The sequence below is a fragment of the Sus scrofa genome, chromosome Y (assembly GCF_054392235.1).
Source record: "Sus scrofa isolate SSC_HxYL_T2T_F1_AM1 chromosome Y, Sscrofa_HxYL_maternal_Yorkshire_Landrace_v2.0, whole genome shotgun sequence".
In the NCBI taxonomy this organism is placed as follows: Eukaryota; Metazoa; Chordata; class Mammalia; order Artiodactyla; family Suidae; genus Sus; species Sus scrofa.
In genome coordinates this window covers 20,229,193-20,241,442 of record NC_139402.1, presented here as the reverse complement: position 1 = coordinate 20,241,442, position 12,250 = coordinate 20,229,193, and positions in this window count along the sequence as shown.

Below are 12,250 nucleotides of genomic sequence, written 5' to 3'. Positions count from 1 at the left end.
ACACCACACCCAGGATCACACACAGAAAAAACTCTCACAAGCACAACCCACTCAAACCCAAGGACATACTCCCACAGCAGAAAACACAAATACACAGAGCACAGGACACACCACACTCACATATCCACACTACTCTCACAATCAACACCCCATATGGCACAAACTCAGAGACCAATTTCCAAAAAAAGGCACAGCATGCAGACCCAGAACACAACCCAATGAAGAGCTGAACACAGGAAACCTATCACACTTATAACTCTGCCACCCAGAACACCCCACAACACAAACCCACACAAAACACACACACACAAAACAATACACAGGAAAAACACTCCAACTTCAAAACCAGAGAACACACACAAAAATCAAAGCAAACAAAACTTCTTAACAGACCACAACTTCACAATGGGAAAAAAAAATACCACAACACCACACATACAACCATGAAACATACATATAAAACACTTTTTTGATGTACCCCCCAAAATTATACCAAGAGCACACTAACAGCACACCACCCAAATCACACAACCACGTGAAGAACACAAAAGCAAAATATCCAAACAACTGATGCAACCATGAAGGAAACACACAGTCACAAACAAAACACAAACAGGATCAGCAGAGCTCCTACCCAAACAGAAAACCCACACAACATGCCTCCGATTACCATACAAAACAAATATTCTCAACCCAGCAACAGAACACCCCCAACAGGATGTAACAACAACTGACCACAGAACACAATATAACACCTAGATATTACAAAAAAACTAAAGCCCTTCAACATATGTAACAACACAGACAAAACCTAAACACACAACAAGCATGCACTCACCCCTTCTACACACAGATATCTCAATCAACTGTTGCAAAGACCAAAACAAAAAATGCACATTGCACACCCAAAAATATGACACCAAACACACACACAACACCACACAAACTCAATGGAATATCCCAGGCATCCAAACACACACAACCAATCCACAACAGAATCAAGGATCCTGACATAATTTGCCAAATATGAAATAGAAAAAAATCCAATCTCCTGTCACACCATACACCTAGACGCATCCAAATCACACTCACAAAAGAACAAGACACAAAAAAACCCAGCACATATGAGAGGCATCCACGGCCAGGACCCCAACCAGAGATGTCAGCCACCCTCCAAGCCACACAAAATCTACCAAAAACACACATCTCAGCACAATACACAGACAACAAATGTAACACCACGAAAGCATTCCTGCAATCAAAATTCCCAGCCCATTATATACATGATGATTACTTCCAAGTATCACCTGGACACACAAAACATACACACATGCACAGCCATTCTTCTACCTCAAACCCAAAATGTCCATACACCACAAAACACAAACAACACCACACGAATCTAATTCCCATAGACAAAACTCATTCCAAAATCCCAGCCACAGAACACACAGTCAAAAGGTCACAATGTCCACACAGCACTCCTCTAACACTGAGAAAATTACAGAACCATCACAGTTTTTCACTATACATCACAACAGAGAAAACAACTAAACAGAAAAGCAGCATGCACACACATCTCCACAAACACATCCAGATCTCTGCTGCAGTCCAAAACATCAAAACACATAGACCTTGCACACCCACCCACATATGACACCACAACCAGTCAACACACCACACCAACACTACCTCAATGGTAAACCCCAGGCCACCAAACACACCACACCAATCCTCAACAGAACCAAGGTACCAAACATACTTGGCCAAACACAAAATACAACCAAATCCAATCTCCTCTCACCCCACACATCTGGACACATCCAAATCACACTCACCACAGCACAACACACACACAACCACCCAGCACACATGAGAGGCGTCCATGACCATAAGCCCCACCACACATGTCAGCAACCCTCGAAGCACACACGAAACCTACCACAAACACACACCAACACAACATAGAGCACACAACCATACCCAGTGGAAGCACCCACGCACTCAAAACTCCCAGTAAAATCCACACACAATGATCACTTCCAGGCATCTCTTGATCCACACAGCCCATAAACAAACACATGTGCACACACAAAATCACCCCCTGTCACACCCCCAAAACCACCACACACTGCACACCCTATTGCCATCCAGAATACACACACATGACACAAACACTCATACACAAACCCCTGACCACCCCATGATTGGCATGCACATAATACACCACACACTCTCAAATATAACTTTTCCAGTCAACATGCACTGCAACCCCCACCAATACACACAACCCTGCCCAAGACACACCACATTCCCCACACTCTCTCTCAAACTCTAATCACCAAACACAGGCCCCAATACAATCCAGCCTCCCCAAACCAGACACAGCCACTGCCCTCCTGCACATGCCACATGCAACCCTAACACAAACACACCCCCACAGACAACACACAGAAAAACTGCACAGAGTCCACCCTCTCCTCTACACACAACCATTATCCATCCCAACCTCAAAACACACACAAGACAGTAACAAACCCCCAAGGTCTAGGACACCTCACACACCAATACTGACAACACACAACCTCCAAGCACAGAGGACACCTCATGATCACGTCCACATCATCTCAACTACACAATGCTTACCCCACAACAGACACAGAGGTCTATAACACACACACAACACACATCACCATCACAGGCACAGAACCCACTCTGCACTCTGAACACCTGACCGCACAAGGCACAAAACCCACTCACACACACTCAGCACAGATATCAAACAACCACACACCACCGAGATTCCATCCACCAAGCCATCACACACACAAAACTCAGCACAACACATCACACCATACCACAGACTACCTCAATGCACAGATCTCACAACATAGAGGCACAGGAACTTTGGCAGAACACCTCAGACAAATTACACAGCCTATCTACCAACACTCACTGAATGACACACAAAGACACAATTCACACTGCTCTCAATACAACCACACAAACCACAGAATCCCTCAACATACAATCTCCCACTCCAAACAACAATGATCAAGCCAGGCACAACACACACGGAGCCCTGATCCAAACCACATCCACCAGAGAGGCATCACAACACAGCACAACCAACAAACACAGATGCCCACACCCACACAGAGGCCACAGCACATGTTCCAATCCCAAACTTATGCACACCTCTCCAAGCCTTGAAATACACATCCCACCAAACAAAACCAAAATCACACACCATAAACCCACTACCACAGAGAACACAGACACAGGCACCACATACCACCAAATCCAACATCAAACAGGTATGCACAACTCCCATCTACAAGATAAACATACACTCTTCTCACAAACGCCCAACCCCAAAAACGCAGCACACAAGCCAAATATTCCAACACCCTTTCCACACCACAGCAAACGATCATCACCACAAAACATGCCAACACATCTCCTTTGAACCACAAAGCACACTCACAACCACACACATACCCAAACAAACCCAACACAACAGAGAAACTCACACACACTCAACTTATCACTACACAATTTTCAGGTTCAACATCCCCTTCCCAAAACACAAATCCATACCAGACTCAATGCCAACACCACCCAAAACCAACACAAGTTCCTAACCCAGAGCACACGCCATTCAACACATTACACACAACATGCTAAACTACAGAGAAACACACTACCATGCAGCACACACCGACCCATGGAAACACCCAACGGCAGAGCACATGGCTCTTATGCACTCAGAGCACAGGCACACACCCACACTTCAGGCCCAAGAAGAAGACTTCCATCCCAAACACCCCACCACGCCAAGGACACTTCAACACACACACCACAAAGATGCACCCAAGAGATCAGTCTCACAACCATGCATCACAGAAGCAAACCTCCAAATATCTCAACCCACCCGAAAATCACAAGGCAACACACAGAACCTTCCACACACTCACGGATTCCAAAAACACACGACACAAAGAGAGACCCATTTCCAACAAAAGGAAAAGCATACAGACCAAGAAACACAAAACACACTGAACAACCAAACACACATGAAACACATCACATCCACCATCCACAGCGCCCCACACTCTTAATACACCACCCTGACAAAACCCTCCACCCCCACAAATTACAGACCACACAAAAATTCACACACACACATAGTTGCTAAAAAGACCACACCACCAATAAGGGAACCACCAAACCACACAGCAATTGCAACACCACCAACACACACACAACCATGAAGCACACCCCTAAAATACATTTTCGAGGCACACCCCACACCTATACCAAGACCATCATATCACCAAACTACCCACATCATCCAAACACGTGAAGCAGAGAAAAGCAACACGTCAACATAACTGATGCAACAACACCCAACACACAACCAAACATACATCACATGCCATGAACAACAGTGCACAGTGCACAACACCAACCACACCACAAGCCTGCCTCCCATTCCCACAGACAAAACACATTCCACAGAACACATACACCCACAGGAAATCACAGCAAATGACCACACAGAACACCTTCACAATGAGACAATAGACACCACCCTCACAGCCCCTCAACATACATTACACCACAGACAATACCTAAACACACAAGCTTGCACACACCTCCTCCACAAATACACAACCCAAGGAATAGTGCATAGCCCACAACACACCACATAACTTTGCATACACACCAACAAATGACACCACACCCAAAAACAAACACTATGCCACACCAGACTACCTTGATGGAACATCTTAGGACACCAAGCACACATCACCAATCTACCACAGCACCAAGACACCAGACATATTTTTTTAAACACAAAATAAAACCAAATCCAATATCCTCTAATCCCAGACACCAGAACACATCCAACTCACACTCACCACAGAAGAAAACAAACACAACCACCCATCACAGCCACGAGAGGCATTCACGACCATGACCTCCACCAGAGAAGTCACACACCCTCCAAGCACACATGAACCCTACCACAAACACACACCCCATTACACACAGCACACAACCATAGCCCCAATGAAAGCACCCATGTACTCAAAACTCCCAGCCCAATCCACACATTATGATCACTTCTAGGTATCTCTTGGACCACACAACCCATGTATACATACACAGTCATCCCACTGTTGCACCCTCCAAACCACTGCACACCGCATACACTCTTACCATCAAGAACATACACAGATGCCACACACTCATGGCTAAACAACCCTGAACCCCCCAATGATTTGCATACACAACATATCCCACAGTAACTCACACTCCAAATTCCCAGGCAATACACCATTAACCACACAACCTCACACTCCACATACACGCTCCCAAACTCAACTCAACCCTGCCCAAAACACACCACCTACCCCACAGTCTCTCACACACACGTCAACTACCACACACCCTAAACCAATACAGCCATCCAAAATCCGACACAGGCACTGACGCTTGCATAAACCACATGAAACCACAACAAATAAAACACACCCCAATGTCAACACAGAGCCAAATTGCACAGAGAGACCACACTCTCCTCAAGAGGCCAAATATAAACCATCCCATCCTCATAAGACACATGAGACAGCAACAACCCCCCAAGTTCTAGGACACACCAACCCCATGCCACACACAACACACAACCTCCAATCACAGAGAACACCTCATGCTCACGTCCATACCAGCTCAACTACAAAAATGCTTACCACAGAAAATACACAAAGGTCAATAGCACCCCTGAAACACACAGTACCCTCCCAGGCACAGAACAAACTATGCACTCTGAATGCAAAACACAGAGGTACACAACCCACTCACAGACACTTGCAGAGATATCTCACAAACACACCACCCACGCATTCCCAAACCTGAAATCCACCACTCACAGAACACACAGCACAACAGACACACACAATACCCATTTCCAGAGACCTCACCCATACGGAGAGAGGCACATAAGAACACCCCAGACAAAATACATAGATTGTGTACTATTGCACGTCATATGCACGAGACACAAAAACCCCACAGAATCCTTCAGAACAATGTCTCCACACCAAACATCAATGATCAGGCCAGGAACACCACACAGCAAGCCCTGAACCACACCTCATCCAACAAATATTGTAGCATCAGCCATAATACAACTGGCACACCCAGATGTCCTCAAACACACAGAGGGGACATAAGACATTCAAATCCACATATTACACACACCACTCCAAAAACTGAAAAAGCTATCACCCCCAACAAAACAACAGAACACACACCATAATCCCACCACAAAAATGCACACACACACAAACTGATGAACTACCACCACAGTCCACACAAAGCAACACCAGGCAGTCAACTACTACAAAAATCTACAAGATGCACACACACTCTTCTCACAAACATCCAAACCAGAAAACATGGAACACACACAAAACACTCCTACACTCTTTCTAACCACACTCACAACCATGAATCCAAAAGAGATACCTTACAAACATGCACCACAGAAGCACAACTCCAAATAGCTCAGCCCAACCAAAAACACAAAGCAACAAACACAGCCATCAACATAGTGACGGATTCCAAACACACACCACACAAACTTAGACATTTTCCTAAAAAAGGAACATCATGCAGACCCAGAAATACACAATGAAATGAACACCCAAACACATATGAAACACATCACACACACATCTCCTCTGTCCACAGCCTCCCAAGGCATAAATCCACAGACACCAGACACTTAAAATACCACATTGGCAAAACATTCCATCCAACAAAATACAGAACACACACACAATATCAATGCACACACAACAAATCAACTGAACACAACCCCACCAAGTGAACCACCACACCACACAGGCCATGTCCACCCAAACACCACACACACGACCATGAAGCACACCCCTAAAACACACTTTCCTGTCACACATTTTCCCATATCAACACCAAAATAACACCACACTCCTCACCTCACAAAAACACGTGAAGCACAGTAAAGCAACATATTCAAAAAATGGATGCAACTTAACCCAACATACATGCACACCTTCCCTCACAGCACACACTACAGAAAGACACACTACACATACCACACCAACCACACAACACGCCTCTCATTCCCACAGGCAAAATTCCTTCTAAAAAACAGCCACAGGACACACACTCATGAGGTCACAACCAAGGACCACACAGCACACCTTAACCCTGAGACTATTACACAACCCTCACAGACCTTCACCACACATCACCACTGAGACCACACCTAAACTGAAGAGCAGCATGCATTCACATCATCCACAAACACACATCCAGACCTCTAGGGCACGACCCACACAAACGAAACACACACACTTGGCACACCCACCCACCCATGACAACACATCCACACAAAACCACCCAACACACCACACCACACCACACCACACCACACCACACCACACCACACTACCTTTATGGAATAACCCAGGCCACCAAACACAACACACCAATCCTCAACAGAACTAAGGCACGACATACTTGGCCAAACACAAAATACAACCAAATCAAATCTCCCTTCACCCCACACACATGGACACATCCAAATCACACTCACCACAGCACAAGACACATACAACCACCCAGCACACATGAGAGGCATCCATGACCATGAGCCCCACCAGAGATGTCAGCCACACTCCAATCCCACACATAACCTACCCCAAACACACACCCAAGCACAACACCCAGCACACAACTACCCAACCAAAGGAACTGTGCACACACACTCCCAGCCCAATCCACACATAATGATCACTTCCAGGCATCACCTCATCCACACAGCCCACACACATACACACACACACACACACACACATACACACACACACACACACACTTCCCCTGTGACACCCCCAAAAACACCACACAGCACACACCCTATTACCATCTATCACAATCACATATGACCCACACGCTCATGCACAACCCCCTGACCACCACCATGCTTTGCACACACATCACACCCCCCACACCCTCACACATCACATGCCCAGTCAACACACACTACAAGTCCCACAAATCTACTCAACACTGCCCAAGACACACCACATGCCTCACACCCTCTCTCACACTCTCATTACACAACACACACCCCAATCCATTCCAGCTTCCCCAAACCAGACACAGGTGCTGCCCTCTTGCACACACCACATGCAACCCCATCAAAAACACACCCCCACAGACAGCACCCAGCCAAACTGCACAGAGTCCCCTTCTCCTCCATTCACCAAATACTAACCATCACAACCTCATAACACATGCAAGCCAGCAACAACCCACCAAGATCTAGGACACCTCACACACCACCACACAAAACACACAACCTCCGAGCACAGAGAACACCTCAGGCTCATGTCCACACCAGCTCAACTACAAAATGCTTACCCCACAACGCACACACACACAGCTCAATAACGCCCATACAACACACATCAACCACCGAGGCACAGAACCCAATCTGAAATCTGAACACACTTCAACACAAGGCACACAACTCAGTCACAGACATACAGCACAGATATCCCACAATGGCACACCACCCAGTGATCCCATCCACTAAGCCCACCACACACACAACATTCAGCAGAACACAACACACCCCACACTACAACAATGCACAGAGTTCACCACATAGATACACAGGCACATCTGCACAACACCCCAGACAAATTCCAGTGTTTGTACCAGCACATTCCCCAAGACACAAAGACACAAGGCACACTTCCCTGAACACAACCACACAATCAACAGAATCCTTAAAAACACAGTCTCCCACACCAAAGAACATTTATCAGGCCAGGCACACCACACATATAGACCTGACCCACACTTCATCCACCAAATTTGATGCATTGCAAATTAAAGCACCCAAGCACTCTAATCTCCCACCCAAATCCACATGCAATGATCACTTCCAGGCACCTCCTCAAACACACAGCCCATACGCACACACACTCACACACACACAGTCATGCCCCTGCCATACCACCATTTGGAACAAATCCTTCATACCCACAAGTACACACTCATATTTAACACACATTCATATCACTCAGAACACCCACATGCGTTACACACACAACACACTCCACACACTCTCACACTCACTTTCCCTGGCAACCTGCTCTAAAATCCCCACCACTTAACTCAACCCTCTACAAAACATACCATGTACCCCCAACCCCTTCTCACACTCACAGCACCAAGCACATACCCCAAATCAAACCAGCTTCCCAAAACCCAACAGTCTCTGACCTCTTGGAATTCAAACATGCAGCCACACACGAAAACACACGACTCAGAGAGAACTTAGAGCCAAACTGCACTTAGGGTGCCCACCCTCCTCTATAGACCAACCACAAACTATCCCATCCTCACAACACACACAAGACAGCAACAACTCCCCAAAGTCTAGGACCACAAATCCCTCCACCACAAACAACACATACCCACACAAAGATGAGCAACCACTCCACTCCTCACATCCACATATCTGGCATGAAAACACCACACCCATCTTGAAGACACACACAGGCTCTTCTCAACATTAACAAACTGAAAATCAGCACCCAACTTTCACACACTCTTTCCACACGCACTTGCCACCAACAGCGTTAAAAAAAACGGCCACCAAATCTCAGTTGAACCTCACAGCCCACTCAAATACACACAAACTGCAGATCACAACCCACAACCCTATACACAAACACACTCAAATTTCATCACAAATTTTTAGCTCCAACAACCCCCTCTCAACACACAAATACACACAAACACAACACCCACACCACCCAAAACCAACCCATTTATCTAATCCAAAACATATTCCAATCAACACAATACACAAAACATCCTCACCTGCTAACATACTACCACCCAGCACACTGTGGCTATCGTAACCAATAAACAGCAGATAACATGACTCTCACACACATTCAAACATCAGAGGCACACCCCAAACCTCAGGCCCAAAAGGAAGACAACATTTAAAAACCCAACACCCCACCAAGGACACTACCCCACACATACCACCCAGCATGCCTTCCAAAGAGCTACCTAAACAACATGCACCACAGAAGCAGAACCCTACCTAAACAACATGCACCATAGGTCAACCCCAAACCTCAGGCCCAAAAGGAAGACAACATTTAAAAACCCAACACCCCACCAAGGACACTATCCCACACATACCACCCAGCATGCCTTCCAAAGAGCTACCTAAACAACATGCACCACAGTGCAGAACCCTACCTAAACAACATGCACCATAGGTCAACCCACCCAAAATGGGGAGGAAAGATAAAACAATCAACACAACCAGGGATTTTCAACACACACCACACACGTAGACAATTTCCAAAAAAAATGCCAGTCATGCAGAACAAGAAACCCAATGAACACCCTAACACACATGAAACATATCACATATACAACACTTCTGTCCACAGCACCCCACCGCACAAACACACAAAAACTCACTTAACATAACACATTGGAAAAACTCCCCACCTCCCAATCACAGACCACCCACACAATTTCAGTGCACACACCTCAGCTCAACAGACCAAACCCCACCCAGAGAACCACCACACCCCATGGGCCATGGTCACACCACCACCACCACCACAACAACAACCACAAAGCACACCACTCAAAAAACATTTTGAGGCACATCCCAAACCCATAGTAACAGAATCCTACCACCACCCTCCCCACATCACCCAATCAGTGAAGCTCAGAGAAAGAACACTTCCACAAAACCAATGCAACCACACCCAACACACACACACACACACCCTCACATGCAGCACACCCCAGGAACAGAAGTGCACTAACAATACCACACGCATCTCATTCCCACAGACCTAACATATTTGAAACACCCATGCACAGCACACAGACACACTGAGGAAGTTACAGCTAATGACTAAACCACACACATACCCACTGAGATATTACACCCAACCACACAGCCCTTCACCATACATCACCACACGTACAGCCCTAAACAAACTGCAGGCTTGCAAGCACCTCTTACACAGACACACATATTCCTGTCACGAAGGCACAGCCCAACACAACACAACACACACATTTTGCACACCCACCCACATAAGACACCACACCCACACAGCCACAAACTACAATACAACACAACACACTACCTCAACGGAAAACCCAAGGCCACCAAACACACGCCAAAAATCCTCCACTGGACCAAGACACCAGATATACATTGCCAAACACAAAAGATAACCAAATACAATCTTCTTTCCCCCTAGATTCCTGGACTCATCAATGCACACTCATCACAGCACAAGACACACAAAGACCAAGCAAATATATGAGGCATCCTCAGCCAGGACCCCACCAGATACCACACCCATGCTACAAGCACACACACAACCTACCGAAAACACACACCCCATCACAACACACAGCACACAGCCATACCCAAACAAATCACCCATGCACTCAAAACTCCCAGCCCATTCAACACACAATGATCACTTTCAGGCATCTCCTTGACCACACAGCCCCTATAAACACACACACACACACACACAACCAGCCCCCCCGTCACACCCCCAAAAATCACACCACAAACCTTCCTACCCACAGGACCACACATCTAGGACACACACTCTAATGCACATCCCCCTGACCACTACCATCCTTTAAAAGGACATCGCACACCACACATGCTCACACTTCACTTTCCCTGGCCTCGTGCTCTACAATCCTAACCACTCAACTCAACACTCCCCAAGACATACCACATACCCCACATACCCACTCACACTCACATAACCAAACACACCCCTCAGACCAATCCAGCCTCCCAAAACCCCACACAGGCACTGCCCTCTTGCAAATAACACATGCAGTCCCACAAACAAAACACAAACACCCCACAGACCCCACACATCCAAACTACACTGAGACCACCCTCTCCTCTACAGAACAAACATTAACCATCCCATCTTCACAAAACACAGAAGACAGCAACCACTCCCCAAGTTCTAGGACAACACAACACAGCACTGCACACACCTCGCACACACAAGGAGGAGCCACCATCACATTCCCCTCAACCCCACATCTAGCACACCCAGAGCACACCTACATACACACATACAAATGCTCTTCTCACAAA